Source organism: Sarcophilus harrisii, chromosome 4 (genome assembly GCF_902635505.1).
Source record: "Sarcophilus harrisii chromosome 4, mSarHar1.11, whole genome shotgun sequence".
Taxonomy (NCBI): Eukaryota; Metazoa; Chordata; class Mammalia; order Dasyuromorphia; family Dasyuridae; genus Sarcophilus; species Sarcophilus harrisii.
Window position 1 is genome coordinate 78,194,540 of NC_045429.1, and position 17,949 is coordinate 78,212,488.

Sequence of the window (17,949 nt, forward strand, 5' to 3'; positions counted from 1 at the left end):
CCTGTGCTTTATGAATATCAACATGACAGCTCTCCCCACTCTATCAGTGGCTTAGTAAAAGACTTTAATCATACTTTGCTAATTACAGCTCCCAGTCTATCAATGTAAATTTAAAGAAAAATGTTACTAAACTATTAGGCTCCTAGGGGAAATTATGGTTAAATAGAACAGTGGATAAAGCTTGATCTGGAAGACTAATCTTCCTAAATTCAAATCCAGTCTCAGATACTTAACTACCTGCATGATCTTGGGCAAGTTGAGTAAGCTTGTAGGATTCACTTTTGTCATCTGTAAGATGAGTTGGAGAAGGAAATGGCAAACCACTCCAATATCTTTTCCAAGAAGATGCTAAATGGGGTCATGTCAAGTTAGACACTATTGAAAACAATGGAACATTCAGCTCCCTAATCCAGTATCCTAATGACCTTTAAAGTGATACCTTCAATACCTGATCTTCAGGTGAGACAATCTTATTTTATTCAGTGGAAAAAGAAGATTTAAGTTCATGAACCCAAGCACATGTCAACCAACCATATAGTACAGTTATTGTAACAAGTTTTTTCTTTTTTTCCTTATAAGAAAAAAACTCTACATTGTATTCCATTTACAATGATTTCTCTTGACTTCATTGTTGAGGCAATGACTTCATTTCCTAATTCCCTCAGGCCTGAGGACTTGCCCTGTTCTCCATTCTAAAACTTCTAAGTGATTTTGTACTTGACCTTCAGCTTCAAAGTTTCCACCTGGAATACTCTTCCTCCAACATGTTACTTCTGGCTTCATTTCAGTTTGTACTTCTGCCAAGAAATACCTTTTGTTAAATCAACCTTGCCATTTTGCTCCCTATAAATTCTGTGTTTTGTCTTGTAACTAGGATATATTCTCATTTATAACTGCTAGGATTTCTTGATTTTCTCCTGGTGAATTTAGGATCACAGAGTTAGATCTGGTAGGAACTTTAAAAGTCCTGTAAACTCATTCCTCATTTTAGAGATGAATAGAGTTCTGTGTCTTACCAGTGTCATTAAGGCATAAATACAAGAGGTGGATTTTGATCCCATGGACTTCTTCCTTCTTTAATTTACTGCTAAGGATTTATTCAATTGCCTGTCCTGCCCCTTCAAGGTTGTCTTGTCTCTCACCTGACCAGTCTTACTGGCAACCAATCCTCAATTATACCAATTAAAAAAATTAAAATCAAACAATGAATCATCAAATTAAAATTTAATTTAAAGTTTGACTGCCACCATGGTTAATAGCCTTATATTTTGTCTTCCATCTCTATAAAACTGATAATCAAAGTTTTGCTCTTTAATCTCCAAATTGTAAAATGCTATGATTTATAACTGGAATAGACAAAGATGGCTGTGTTCCAAAAGATATCCATGAAACTCAGTTATAAAAAAACACACATGAAAATTGTAGGCTAGAGAGCAAAGGCAAACTTAGAGACATTTACTTCAGTTGAAAGAGCTGAACTAGAGCCAACTTTTAAGCAAAACACGGAATTTTGTTTAGTAGAGTATCTGGCCCCTACAATTCAGAAATATACGATGAAATTATTTGCTAGGTATTCCTTAAACATAAACCCTAAGTAGTGCTATTTTCCTATATGAAATTCTGTCCATGGAGTGAAAATTCTCCCTATCCCCCCCATTTGTCTCTTTCAGTTGTTCAGTAATAATAGTAATGATGGAAACTCTGCTCTTCCTCGTCATTATCACCATTATTATTATCATCACCATCATTTGCAGCAGCAGATTATCATCTGTGACTAAATATATTGAAACTTTCTGGCATTCTAAAATTTTATAAAAAAAAAAGATCAATATCATATTTAAAACAATTTATACTCATGCACTGTCAGTTTTATTATACATTTTTGACATTATAAAAAGGAGTGTAGTAACTTTGGAAGGTACCCTTGAAAAAGAAAAACACAACCTTGTATAATCTTAATAAACCATAGCAACTATCAATCAAAAGCAGCCACAGAAAAAATGAACAGTTCCACACCAAAAAGGAAGAATAAGATTAATAATCAATTCAATAATAAATATTTATTAAATGCCTACTATGTGCCAAGCATTGTGTTAATTATTATTAAGAACATGATGAGAAACCTACAAAAAGAATGTTTTGGGAATTACAAGATATCACTAAAGAACTATAAAGTACAAAGACGGAATACTCTAGGCTACAACTACCTAAAACTAAAAATGTTGGAAGAGTTACAAGATGGATAAGAGTAGGAATCCATGACAAAGTTTGCTCATAGCCATGTCAGATTAAGAGTGCTGTTTTGTTTGATTTATGGAATACAGTCCAGAAATCAATCAGTACCAGTAGTTCATTGTTCTGTAGCAAAGAAGTAACTTTTTTATTGACCAATCTAAACCTAGAAATCAAACTAAAATTTGTAATTATCACTTTAAATTTGAATTTTAGGGAGTAAGATACAGAGAGTATAGTAATTTCAGAGGCACCAATGGCAATGATAGTTTATATTGGGAAAGAAGTCTCTGAGAAATGATTCACACCAAAATTGGGGTTTGAGTCAATAGCAAAAGAGACAAACACATAAATCCTTATGGCTAATCATAAAACCCTGGAGAAAATGTATCAGTCAGTCTATGAATATAATCACATGTAAAAACAAGTCCATATCAATTATATATTTTAGAAACTCACTATCTGTTATGGACTTACAGATGACAAATTCCACATAAAATAATATTATAATAATGTTTATTTTACAGGCTAAAAAAGAGACTCAGAGATAGAATATGTAGGGTAGTGGTACAAAGAAGTGATTATTTTAGTTTACAAGGTTTCTACATTAGTGAGGGGAACCATAAGGCAATAGAATGACATATATCTTCCAGAAACAATGAAAATATTAATTTGATGAGTTGATTATGATTCCAGAATAAGAGTATATGAATAGGAGGACAGCTAGGTGGTATAGTAAATACAGATATCTAGTAGATAGAGTTGTCATCCGGTAGTCAGGAAGAATTACCTTCCTGCGTTCAGATCTGGCCCCTAATATTTACTAGCTATGTGATACTGGCCAAGTCATTTACCTCTGTTTCCTTGAGTTTTTTCATCTGTTAAATGAGCTGGAGAAGCATATGGCAAACTAGTCTAATTAATCTTTGCCAAGAAAATCCCAAATGGAGTCAACAAGAACTGAGCACAACTGAACAGCAAATGAGAGTGGGGACAGAGTTGTGTGCAGACAGGAACAAGATAGATATGAAAACATGTAGGAAAAAGAAAAAGCAATATTTAGAAAATTTAAGAGCTAAATCTTTACTTTTTATGAGGAAGTTGTTAGAACTTTGTCACAGAACTTTCAAAACTAAAAGGGGCTGTCTTGATAGGTATTGGGTTCCCATTAATTGGAGATGTCAAGCAAAATCTAGATGACTTTTTTGGATATATTGTAGGTTGCTTTGTTGTTCAGATATGGTTTCAATTAAATTGTTACTGAACATTCCATAAGCTCTGGGATTTGTCCATTTGAATGTTAACAGATTTTTGTGATTCCATGGTATTCCAAAAAAATGTTGGAGGAGGAAGAGGAGCAAAAAGGGGAAGAACAAGAGCAAAGGAAGATAGAGAGGAAAGAGGGGGAAGAAAGGAGAGGAAGAAGAGGGAGAGATGGAAGCAGAGAGAAACTGAGATTAAGAGAGAAGGGATTAATTTTCTATTTGCTTGGAGCATGCTAACATTAAAAAGTTCCTTCTACTGGCACCATTCCCACAGCATTGAAAAATATCAAGAACATTTCGAGTCAAGAAAGAATACATTTATTTTTGTATAAGTTTTAATTTTATTCTTTCTATTGTTTCAGCAACTGCTGTTGACATTTGGTGGAATAGTAGAGGTTATTTTTTTCACTATTCCCAACTTGTACCTTTATTAAGTTGGGATAAAAACAGTACAAGACCCACAGTTTTGGGGTTCCTGACTTTTTGCATAAACCTAAATTTCAAAATGACCAATTTGGGTTTTCCTGACATAAAATCTGAAACAGCAAAATGCTACATATCAGGTTACTCTATACATTACAACCACATTTGTTTGACCAATTTCCATTGAAACACAATTTGTTTCATTTAAAATAAGCTGACTCTATCTGTGTTTTTATTTTTAAAACGGCTTTCAAAACAAAGGTCTCACTAACATAGACAGTTTATGGTGAAACTAGTTTTCCTCTGAAAATCTGACACAATTCATGTTTAATTGTCAATCTTGCTTCATCCTGCTTTGAAGGGCATTTTGCTTTGTTCCTCAATAACAGTGATTTAGTTTTAAAAGAAAGGGATGGGCTCAAGAAATTGCTCTGCCATTCATAGTCTATATTTAGAATTCCTAATAAACTACAATTGTATAAATCTTGAAAAGATTGCTGCATTATTGTTGCCTACATTCCACCTTCTCAAGCTTTCTACAGTCTCCATTAAATAATTGTAATGAAAAAAAATTAACCCATGTTTGTAAGAGTTGTGCATTAGGGGAAAAAAGAAAGGAAAAAGGAGATTCAGCAATGGAAGGAAGAAAAGGAAGGGTAGTTAAAATATTTAAAAGATAAACAGTAGCTATCATTATCAATATCCAAATCATTAATGAATGTGAAAATGGTTTATCTTTTCAAAACTAATTCTTACAGACACATATTGCTTATAATCTATTCTTTAAAATGTAAAGAAAATTTGTATTTCATTTATTTATTCATTTTAATTTTTATGGAATACAAGTTTGTTTGCAAAGTCATATTTTTAAGTATTGAAGCTAAGCCACAGTGTATTGATAAATGCTTAACAACTGGCTGTATAAAAAACATGTCACACATTAAAGTTTAATTTAAATTAACTTTGTCTCCATCAAATTCTTAAATCCAGACATTAAAGAAGAACAAGGACAACAAGATGAAGAAATGAAGCCATGATTTGTAGCATTTGCTAATTTCCAAGAAGCATGTGGTCATATTGAAAATTTAGCAATCACTTCTAGAAAATATGAAGTGTCTTCAGTATTCCCTCACACCCCAGAAAAAGTTCTGATTATTGAAGAGTATTCTGATAAATAGCTATATTTACCCTAATGGAAATGCATTTTAAAATAATTCAGTAATTTCTGAGTTGAGGACATTTCAGAATCTTGTAATGCTAATAGCTCAGAATGCCCCACTGACTGTCCTTCCTCACATTCTTCCCATCTTTTAGCTGTTTTATTCCTGATTCCTCAAATCTTGTTATCTGGTAATTAGCTGTGGATTTTAATGACTTATTATTCATTGATTCAACAAATGTATTGACTGAATTCCCATTTATCCTTTATAGTTCAAACCAAATTTACCTATTCCACAAAGGAATCTTCATCATTATTTTCTTTCTTCTTAGGTCATTCTAAAGTATTATATACTTTTCTAGTGAAAATGTTTATTAATGTGTATTAAAATGACTTAAAGTTAAATGAATGAAGTCCGACTACCCCAAAGAATTCAAGAATTAAACTGGTTCTTAGGGAAAAAAAAAACCTATCTCTCCATTAATGACAAGGGAACAACCACATTTGAACTATAATATCACTGTCTCTGATATGTAACAAGACATAAAAGGGAACCTAAAAAGGAAACACACATGGGAAGAACAGCTGAATTAGATCAAGTATAGACAAAAATTATCTACATTGGAAGTAATACAATTTTAAAAGTCTTATGAGATTGAGTCTTAAAATATTGGAAGAAATATATTCCAAATGTTGAGAGAAAAATCAAGGGCATTATTTAATTTGTTGTGAAATTTAATTTCCTTGATTATGGGACTTTAAAAGAGGCAAATATTTGTACCAATGAACATCAACAACTGCTACACAATTTTTTCTCTTTGAATGTTTCCTTTGCTAGAAGTAGGAATTGAACACTGAGATTTTCTTTCTAAACACTATGAGAGAAATAAACTTTTGATACACAGAGATCTTATTAAGATATTACTTATTAATATGGCCATATATCAATGAGTATATTCTCTAGGAAATCTTATTGATTCATTTATACTTCTCGGAATAAGTACTTAGAAATGCAGGTAGAAAATTCAAGAAGCAGAACTGTGTGTTTATACAGACAGTAATTTTATTTTTTTTTAAGTATAGAGTGATAGAAATCAAATATACAAAGTATAGCAGCATTTGATGGTGTTATTTGTGTTGATCACTGGATAAAATCACAATTTTCTAAAAAATATCAAGTCATTGGAGTTGCTTAAAATAAATAAAAGTTTTAGTAAGTAGAAAGTAAGTTCACAGTGTGCATACTTTGTATTGATAAGAAGAAAAAAGGAAAACCACATTAAAACAATTTTATTATATAGAATAAAATGCAGCCTAAAAGATATTTCCTCCAAGAAGTCATTTACTCTGCATGTTAACATAGTATAAGACAACATTAATGATACAATTTTGATCAAAAGTCATCTGATTATCAATATCAAATAATGACAGAAACAGTTATATCTATGGCCACCAAAGGCATTGGCAATTTCTGAAATTCATATACACACACATTTATATACATAAACACATACACAAAATGTATACATACAGAATACACACATGCACACATATGCATATAAGACATATACATGTATGTATATATGTACATGTGTTTATGCACATATGCATTGAGAACATGCATACATATAAAACAAAACCCAAATGGAAAAGTCATTTTCTAATGATATTAAGGTCCTGGGAATACTTCTATTTGCCTATAACTTTTCACTTATTACATCAAGTACTAATATACTTCAAAGCTTCCTAAATGAAATGAGTGCTGAGAGAAAAGAATATTGACTTTTCACTTTCTACATCAAGTACTAATATATTTCAAGACTTCCTAAATGAAATGAGTGCTGAAAGAAAAGACTATTTTATATTATATTAGTGACCCATTATTAATTTGGATCTTAGTTTTTTTTTTCTTCATTTGGTGATTAAACCCTCTAGAAGGGCATTGCTGATAAAGGATATTGCCCTAATCCTCAGTGTATGAGTTTCTTAACCTTGGGCTAGACCCTACCTAAAAACGAGCTCTTATTTCTATTTGAAGTGTAAATATAATCTAATTTAGGTATATTCTTGTATATCTTTGCATATCTTTGCATCCTTCCATTGGAGTTTAGAGTGATTGAGCTCATGAAGGAGAAAATTACCAGAGTAATTCCTCTGTCCAGATTACTGGGGCTGAGTAAGTCTAAAGAACAAATCATGTTCTAAGCAGGAGAAGCTGGAAAACTTCAGCTCACCTCCTCATTAATTGTTCAACAATTAGGGTTAATTTTCACCTGTTGTGGCATCCCATTTTCCAGAGATAGTTGAAACATTCAGTGTCTCCATGGTTTTGATTTTGGTTACCAAGACCATCATTTATTGATTTTTAGCTAGTCTAATAAAATTGATTAATTACCCAGAAACTCTATATTTTAGGTTTTTCATTTATCATAATGATTATTCACAATCATTTGGCCTAATTCTCCATACAGAAAAAAAGCAAATGAATAAAAATTACTCTCCAGAAAATGGAATAAAGTTATATAGATCACTAATAGCTGTGGTACTTCATTACATGTACTCCAGAAAGACATTGCTAATGACCAATGAACTGAGCCCAAAATTAAATTGGGGAGCAAAAAAGAATAGGTTGAATTTGGGAAAACATACAATAATTATGATGACTTTGGGCTTCTTGAACCAAAACTTAACTTTTAATACCAATTTTTTTGGTGGTACAATACAAATTGAAGCATGGAATAGCAGCCTTCCCAGAATAAAGGAACCTCCAAAGGATAATAGAGAAATGTATGGTGATATAAGTTTCCTGAAGAAACTGAGTTTTGGTCTTGCCTTTCAATGCTCATTATTGAATACAGTGCCTTATGAAGACCAAGTGCTTAATGGGCTGAAAAGTGCACAATGCATAGAGTTTGGGGTCTAGAGTCAGGAATATCTGAGTTCAAATGCAACCTCTACACTTGCTGTGTGACTCTGAAAAAGTTACTTAACATTATTTGCTTAAATTATTTGCTAAGTTTCCTTATCTGTAAACGAGCCAAAAAGGAAATGGCAAACTATTATCTTTGGAAAGAAAATCGAATACAACCATCATCAACAATAAAGTGCTTAATAAATGTTTGATTAATTGAATTGGATTGAAGTGGATGATGGTCGTGAGTGACCTACAGAATATCATCAATTATTCATAAAGTTATTTTCAAGAAAAAACAATGTGGATTAGGCAGGAAATGGGACATTGGATAATGGAGGGATATTGGAAGTTCTCTACTGGCAACTGTATAATTTCAGGGAATTTAAAAGACAGTCCCTCTAGCCCCAGGTTTTTGAATGGGGCTCCACTGGAGGATATCTGAGAGAACAAAGACAAAAGCTGAATGAAATTTGAAGACGTGGATAGAATGCAATTTGCACCAGTGGAGGGAGTTTCTAATTTCATGAGATTACCAGTACATCAAAGTTGACAAGCATATTTTTCTGGATCTTTTTCTTATTCTCTTTGAAAACTTTCACTTCCATAATTGTTATTGAACATTATTTATTCTATTTCAGTCAACAAATATTCATTAATCATATAGTATATTAAAAATGAACTTTGGATTTCTGTCAAAACTTTATTTACACATCATATTTTCCCCAAAAATCTAGTGCAGTGAAAGTAAGCACATAATGCATATTTCTGCTAATTATATACCACACATAGCTCATTGAAATAGATATGTTGAAGGTTATAGAAATCATATGTGCATTAAAGAAGCCTACACTCTATTCATGGAGATGATGTAGAAATTACTCTCATAAAGGGCAAGAAAGGGAGAAATATTATAAGGATATAATGGAAGCAGGAATGGATTTGTGGAGGATATTAAAATTAGAGAGCATAGCATGAGCTGCCAAATGAAGCACTAAACTGATAGAAATTTAAGTATGAGGCAAGATGAATCATTTAAATATCTGGAATATTTTGAATAATCTAAATTTGAAAATAGCTTATTTATAGAGATTAATAAGAAAGAAGGCAGAGCACTGGTGCCATATTGTGTATGGATTTGAAATCTAAGCTAAGGATTTTAAACTTTTTGTGAGGTATTTGGGATCCTATATATCTGTTATATCAACTAGTATAGAATAATGTTTGCAATGCATTTAATTACCTTTTTTTTTAAACTGTAGGGAATATAAAGAGATCAGGATGAAACATTAACAAGTCATGAGAGCTAAAAAGTTGCAATCACCTTTAAATATATGAAGAATTTTTGGAAACAAAGGTTCATGATCAGCTAGTTTGTTTTGACCAGTTTAACAATCAATAGTGTTTCTACCAATATAAAAATAAACAAATTAGATTAGATAAGTTATTTATGAAGGTATGCCATATACCAGGAACTGTGCTAAATGCTAGGAATACAAACTCTCAAAAAGGGTAGATTCTAATGGAATCCTAGCAGCAATAAAAAAGAAGTTGATAAATAGGATATCTATGGAAAGGGAAAGGTTCCAGAGACATAGGAATAGAGTCAGGTTAGAAGTGAGAAATCACGATGTGAACACTTCATCAGATAGATACTTTAGAGAGGAACCCATCAATTAGAAGAGAAAACTATAGGAATGGAGATATCACCAGGATGTGTAGTAATAGGTAAAGCATTTATTAAAGATAAACTATGTGTCAGGGTATATATCAACAATGGAAATATAAATGCAGCAATGAAGAGGTATATAAAAGACATAGGTAGTTTTCAAAAGATTGCAGACCAGATATTTCATATGGGAAAATTTATTAACTAATCAGATAAATACCAGGAAAAAATGACTTGGTGAAGTAATGAGACTGAGGAATACTGATGGAGAAAAACTCCATTAGCATAAGTTCTATGTTAAAGGGATGATTTCCCATTGTGTAGATCCCTTGAGTTATTTTTTGTGGGAGGACATGGTCACTGGAAAGTGAAGTGCTTACTTTTTAGGATATGCATACTTGAAATAGAAAAATAATGAAGTTCTTCAGTCACTGCAACAAGGAAATTTACTTTGAAAAAGAAATTATGAAATCTGATCTCACTATAATATACACTTACTGCAAAAATACTTGTAGTTAAAACAAACAAAACATTTTTTTCTCCATCTGAAACAAAAGTATTAATATTGGAAAGGTGGAAGATGAAAAAAGAGGAAAACATACTTTAAATATGTTAGGAAGGTGGAGGAAAGAGAACATGGATGTAAAGACAATTAAGAAAAGAGTATCATTATAGCAAAAGCAGGGGAGCACCTTGGCTCTGATTCATAGGTTAATGGGAAGATGTGTTTGATTGAAGCCAAGAATGATCTTGCTGCAATACTGGACACAGGGAGCCCCATGAGGAGTAGGTTAATAGTGTAGTGATGGTTCTTTCAATTTATCAGAATTATTTTTTAATGAATTGAGGAGGAAGAGAAATTAGGTTTATTGGGGCTATAATGTGAGCATTTACTTAAAAATTATGACAGCTTACATTGGTTCTAATGTGCTATAGTTGTTCCCACCTAATCACTTAGCAGAAGCACATTTTAATGGTAAAGGTTATAAATATAATAGATAAACCAGGGTTCCACTGGGAATAGGTATCCTGTAAGAACATTAAGTGACCATAATTTTGATCATTATTTCTGCCAAGAACTAGGTACATGAAGAACATATGCATATTTTAAATGCAATCATTTCTTTGCTTAAGGAAAACTTTTCAATACAGCTACCTTTCTTTTCCCCTTATTTAATTTTAGATTCAAATTTTTATCTTGTCCAAAAGTCTACATTGCATTTTAATTTTCAAAGATTTCATGGTGGGAAAAAGTAAGGATAGAACCAAACAAAAGACAATAATATACATGCTTTTAATTAGGGATTATTTAATTTTGCTTTCATATCTCCAATGCCCATTTGGCACAGTGGCTACTTTCTCACAAAGTTAAAAGACCTTTTAAATTTACAGTATATCATTTGCTATTTGGATCATTGACTTTGGAAACCATAAATATACAGGAGAGAGGAGGTAATTAATAATTTTTGTTCAATTAAACTACTTTTACCATAATTAGATCTATACTTTGCATCATCCCCAAGAACTGCCACACATTTCAATTCAGCTAGCATGTCACAAATGAGAATGGAACAACAGCAAGTCATAGAATGATTATTTCCTAATTTAGATGTCATGGCCAACTACATTACACTTTGCCCATATGAAGGAATGCCCTGCAGATAATTGCCAGACTTGAAATGATCAGTTCACATTTATCATATTTACCTGACCTTAAGAGTATCACAGAAATGGAGTTCATGATGCAGTGGCTGAATATGAGAGAATAAAAAAGATCAAATTTCCAATGTTATTAAAATGTAATAACTTTCAAAGAATTACCAGCAAAACTTCCTGTAAATCAGTGGCCAGTGGTGAGTATATTACTTTTTCTCACATGAGATATATCAAAGTTTATATTTTATTTGTAAATCTTGAAAAATGTTTCCAAATGGTTGGGAACAATTTTCTAGTGGTGCATGTAGGATTTTGTATGAATTTTTATTACATTTAACTCAATTTATACACAAGAAATTTACCACATGATGTGTTATCTGATGAGCTTTTTAAGCTGCTGATGTTTGATTGATTAGATCATGGCAGTTGGCATAGATTTTCAAGTCGAATGAACTGATTTAATCAGCTGTTTGGCAAGGCTTTTTCCTCTGGCTACATGTAGCCATGACCTTAATATGAATGAATAAGGCAATGACAGCTTCACAGAACATTTCTGCTGGGAGAGAAGTTAAAAATTACAGGGCCCGAAACTACATGACCAAGAATCCTCTCTATCATAGCCTATCAGTAATTGTAAAGCATTTGCCTGAAGTTATCTAATGAGAGGGAATTTATTTCCTCCATAGTTAGCTTTGTCCCCTTTGGAATGGCAAGTATAGGAAGTATATTCCCTGCAATGCGATCATAAATTTTATGTTTCTGAAAATTCTACCAGTTAGTATCAGGGCTTAGCATAAAATTCTAATCTCTTCCAAAGTCATATACTCATTGGAGGGGGCAGGGAAACAAGTTTCAGAAGATCACAAGTACCAATCATTCATTCCAATAATGATTTGTCAAAAAATTATTGCTAGCCTTTGGAAATTAAAACATTTTAGGTCAACATTTCTTCTCACATAGCAATATTTGCACTTTCAAGATCATTGTAAATGTCAGTCATACAAGCATTTATTAGGAAGTGACCATATACTTTGTGGCATATATTTTTATTTTCTCATTTCCCTCTTTTTAAGGAAATAGAAAAAAGAAATGTTTTTTTTATATAATAAAATCTTCAAGAAATTCATTGATGCAGAACAAGATGATATTTGAAATGATTTTGGAATTCCATATCTTATTCTTTTGTATGTAGGAGAAAAAGTCTTAATATATGATATATCCTGTTTATTTAATTGCCTACTTGATAAAAAAAAATCCAGACACTTATTTTTGAAATGTATGTTTTCTGGATATAAAATATATTTTACATAGATAATTAAAAATTATTCTAGGAACTCAAGTATAGACACCAAATGTGAAGTGAAAAATCTATTTGACCCTTAAGTAATTCCTCAATTTTCCCCCTAACAAAAAACCTTTCTCAGCAAGAGACTTGACTAAAAATGGGTAAAATGTATTTTAAATGACAGGATAAACCCTAAAACATTTCTTGAACAGACTAGAACAAAGAATAGGAAAGTTATGGCTGATAGCAAGTAGTTTTCAGATAGGAATGGGGTAAAAAGAAAAAAAAAAGAATACAAGTCATTATCAATAAAATAATAGTAGGAGGAATTAACCCACAGAAAATGATAAAAACAAAGTAATCTAGTAACAAACAAATCTGAGACATTTTCCCTCTGGAAATGCAGAGGAACTTCTGTGAGAAATAGGTATTTTAATCTAAATAATTTTTTAAAATAAAATATTTTTAAAGAGTACCAATAGATATACATATGGATATATACATAGATATGTTTTATATATCTATGTATACACACACACATATATATGAAATGGATATGCTAGAAGAAATAATTACAAAGGAAATGGAAATTCTAGAGGAAAGACAATAGAAATTGATAGTTTAAGACGAGGAAAATATTCAAGTGATAGCCTCTGAAAATTAGAAAGGAGCAAAAAGAAGCTTATGACACAATGGGAAAATAAGACCAAAAAAAGAGTGAAAAAATTCAGAAGAAAAATGTAATGTAACAAAGAAAAACAACTGACATTGCTGACATATTTCAATAAATCATTAAAAGAAACTATTGAAATTTCTTTTGTAACAAGAGGCTAAAATATAAATAATAAGACTCCAAAGTTACCTAAAGAAAAAAACTTTAGATTACCTAAAGAAAGTTACTTTAGATTACATAGGTTGTCTACCCATGGCACATGGGCAATATATAGTCTTCATCTACTTCATGTGTCAAGGGTATATGAAGTATTCAGGAAGACTAGCATTTTTGATGAAAGGACTTGTTAAGCTCTTTCTAGGTTTACTCATTCACATTTAATGTTCATCTGATGCACTTAATTCTCATCTGTGACACTGAGAAGTTTTAACATGCACAGAAGTAATCCCCCCAGTCAATGTGTGGACAAATAGAATGAATCTGGTCGATGATAACCAATGAGCCTAAAATGTGTTGGAGAGTTAAGGGAATGTCTACCCCAAACATATGAAGATGTTCCCCAGCACAATGAGTAGATGAGAACAATTTGTTCCAACAGTTATCAAGGCAGATAAAGAAGGAATGTCTTATTATGAGCATTTAAAGCTTGGTAAGGCTTTAAAGACTCCCAAGAAAATCCAACACATGCTGGACTATCTCTATTTATCTAAACTTTTGTCATATCACTGGACTTTGATGACTCAAATACAAAGAATGAGGCTGATGATTCTGCAATTTTGTCTCAGTTAAATCTAATTTCCATGCAAGTCAAGACATTACCTTGGGAATTATTGGTTCTCTTTGAAAACAAAGAACAAAAAAACTTCATATTTCCTATGTAAAAAATCAAGTCAACTTTTTCTTTTTAATTTTAATTTGAACTCTGCTCTGTTGAGCTCCACAGTAGCAGAAACATTGACAGATATTCATCTTCTTTGTTTTTGTTTTTGCTTTTTTGAAATTTTATTCCTTCTCTAATATTTATGAGTAGAATATCATTTAACATGATTTTTCTGTTGTCACATCTATCAAAGTATCTTGAATATATATATATATATATATATATATATATATATTTATATGTGTACATATATACACATCCACATATATACATATATGACATGGGTACACACCGCTATGCATATGTGTAGGTGTGTGTATATATATATATTTAAAACTTATATGTATGTGAACATACATATTTGTGGGGGAAAACCTGTAAGGCAAGATTTCTCTCAACTGCTTTTGCATAATCAACAACAAGTAATCATGTTTTCAGAAATCTTTCAGGGAACTTTAAATTGGTCAAAATGCAGTTCTTTGAATAATATTGCTTGCAAAAGTCTCCCAATTATGTATTGTTGTTTTCATCAACAATTATCTTCTATGAATATAAACTTGAATTTTGTAAAGATTTTATATGTTGGTAAAGTAGACAGATTAAGTAATTATTATTACTCTGTTGTATTTTTATATAAGCAAACCATTTGTATTTTCTTTTCCTTTAAAGAAAACTTGGTGCAGCTAGTTGCTGCAGTGGACAGAGCACTAGTCCTGAAGGCAGAAGGACCTGAGCTCAAATCTGAACTCAGACATTTAACATTTCCTAGCTTTGTGACCTTGGGCAAGTCACTTAACCCCAATTGTCTCAGCAAAACAAAAACTTATGAATAAATATAAAACAGTATAATAATTTAGATAATTGTAGCACAGATCTCCTTCATGTAGCTTTTGCCTAATTTTTTTTTACCTGTTTTTGTGTTCTTTACTGTAAAGTGCTGAAACTTTTGAAAGATGTGCTTGAATCAGACAACCGAGCACTTAAGGCTAATTACCTATTGGACAATAACACTATTGGAATATGTTTGGAAAAATTGCCCTTGTCACTGGCTGGATCTTTTGGTGTAAACAGATAATCGTAGGAGGGATTAGAGGGTGGAGTGAGAGAGGCAAGAGAACAGAGAACTTCACTTGGACAAGGAGGAGAAAAGTGTGGAGATTCTGGGTTCTAGAATCATGGAAGGATCCATGGCAAAACTCCTGGCAGTTTTGTGCATCTCCTTCACTTCATCCCCTAAAAACCAAGGACTTTTGCTTGTCCTGACTCTAACTGATTCTGAGGCCTCCAGGGCCTGGACTTTACACTTTACTGTCTTTTTTTTTTTCTTTCCTATAAACTTAACAGATGGAAGAATCCAATCATTTTGGCTTTGCCATTTTTGATGATAAAAGCATTTTTTCAAATAAAAATCTTTGTAGACCTTTTCCATTTTACTTATGTATCTGTCTTTTTGTCATTTTCATTAACTGTACTCAGAATGATCTAGCAATCTATCTTACTAGAATTTCTTTAAAATCCTGCTTTTCTCCATTGCTTCCCCCTGGTTTATGAGTCGACATTATCATGATTCTCTTTCATGTTTTAGTGTAACATTTTGCAAGTGATCTTATATTCAGAACAGGTATTTTCTTTGGATATCATCACCACATTTGACAAGAAATTCAATGCTTATTAAAGTACTCTTTGGAATCTCTTGGTTTCATTATGGCAATTTATTTAAATTTGGTTAAATGTTTACATGAAATGATTATAAGAGTTTTAAATGTCATTCTGCTGTCCATTAACCATTTTATTTTATTTTTTTTATTTAACAGCCTTTTATTTACAGGATATATACATGGGTAACTTTACAGCATTAACAATTGCCAAACCTCTTGTTCCAATTTTTCACCTCTTACCCCCCCCCTCCCCTAGATGGCAGGATAACCAGTAGATGTTAAATATATTAAAATATAAATTAGATACACAATAAGTATACCTGACCAAAACGTTATTTTGCTGTAGAAAAAGAATCAGACTCTGAAATATTGTACAATTAGCTTGTGAAGGAAATCAAAAATGCAGGTGTGCATAAATATAGGGATTGGAATTCAATGTAATGGTTTTAGTCATCTCCAGAGTTCTTTTTCTGGGCAAAGCTAGTTCAGTTCATTACTGCTCCATTAGAAATGATTTGGTTGATCTCGTTGCTGAGGGTGGCCTGATCCATCAGAACTGGTCATCATATAGTATTGTTGTTCAAGTATATAATGATCTCCTGGTCCTGCTCATTTCACTCAGCATCAGTTCATGTAAGTCTCTCAGGCCTTTCTGAAATTATCCTGTTGGTCATTTCTTACAGAACAGTAATATTCCATAATTTTCATATACCACAATTTATTCAACCATTCTCAACTGATGGACATCCATTCAGTTTCAGTTTTAGCCACTACAAAAGGGCTGCCACAAACATTCGTGCACATACAGGTCCCTTTCCCTTCTTTATAATCTCTTTGGGATATAATTCCAGTAGTAACACTGCTGGATCAAAGGATGCACAGTTTGATAACTTTTGAGCATAGTTCCAAACTACTCTCCAAAATGGTTGGATTCGTTCACAACTCCACCAACAATGCATTATTGTCCCAGTTTTCCGCATCCCTCCAACAATCATCATTATTTTTCCTGTCATCTTAGCCAATCTGACAGGTGTGTAGTGGTATCTTAGAGTTGTCTTAATTTGCATTTCTCTGATTAATAATGACTTGGAGCATCTTTTCATATGACTAGAAATAGTTTCAATTTCTTCATCTGAGAATTGTCTGTTCATATCCTTTGACCATTTTCAATTGGAGAATGGCTTGATTTTTATAAATTAGAGTTAATTCTCTATATATTTTGGAAATGAGGCCTTTATCAGAACCTTTGACTGTAAAAATATTTTCCCAGTTTATTGCTTCCCTTCTAATCTTGTCTGCATTAGTTTTGTTTGTACAAAAACTTTTCAGTTTGGTATAATCGAAATTTTCTATTTTGTGATCAGTAATGATCTCTAGTTCTGCTTTGGTCATAAAGACCTTCCCCTTCCACAGGTCTGAGAGGTAAACTATCCTATGTTCCTCTAATTTATTAATAATTTCATTCTTTATGCCTAGGTCATGAACCCATTTTGACCTTATCTTGGTGTACGGCGTTAAGTATGGATCAATGCCTAGTTTCTGCCATATTAGTTTCCAATTTTCCCAGCAATTTTTATCAAACAGTAAGTTCTTATCCCAAAAGCTGGGATCTTTGGGTTTTCAAAGACTAGGTTGCTATATTTGTTGACTGTTTTATCCCTTGAACCTAATCTATTCCACTGATCAACTAATCTATTCCTTAGCCAATACCAAATAGTTTTGGTAACTGCTGCTCTATAATATAATTTTAGATCTGGTACAGCTAAGCCACCATCATTTGATTTTTTTTTCATTAATTCCCTTGAAATTCTTGACCTTTTGTTTTTCCATATGAACTTTGTTGTTAATTTTTCTAGGTCACCATTAACCATTTTAATTATTATTTGTGTAATTAATCCAGAATAAAGTTATTTCAATTGTACACCTTATATTTTTCTCATTATTTTTTTATTTAGCATTTTTTGATGATCTGTGCTAACAAGTTGTTGGTCTTACTATATGCAGAAAATAAATTTAGGAAAAAGTTATCCATAAATAATGATTATCTTTCTTCTAAGGTATAATCATTTGTGATTTCATTTAGTATTCACCACTTATCACAATTCTTTAATGAAAAAAATATTTAAGATGTAAAGGCA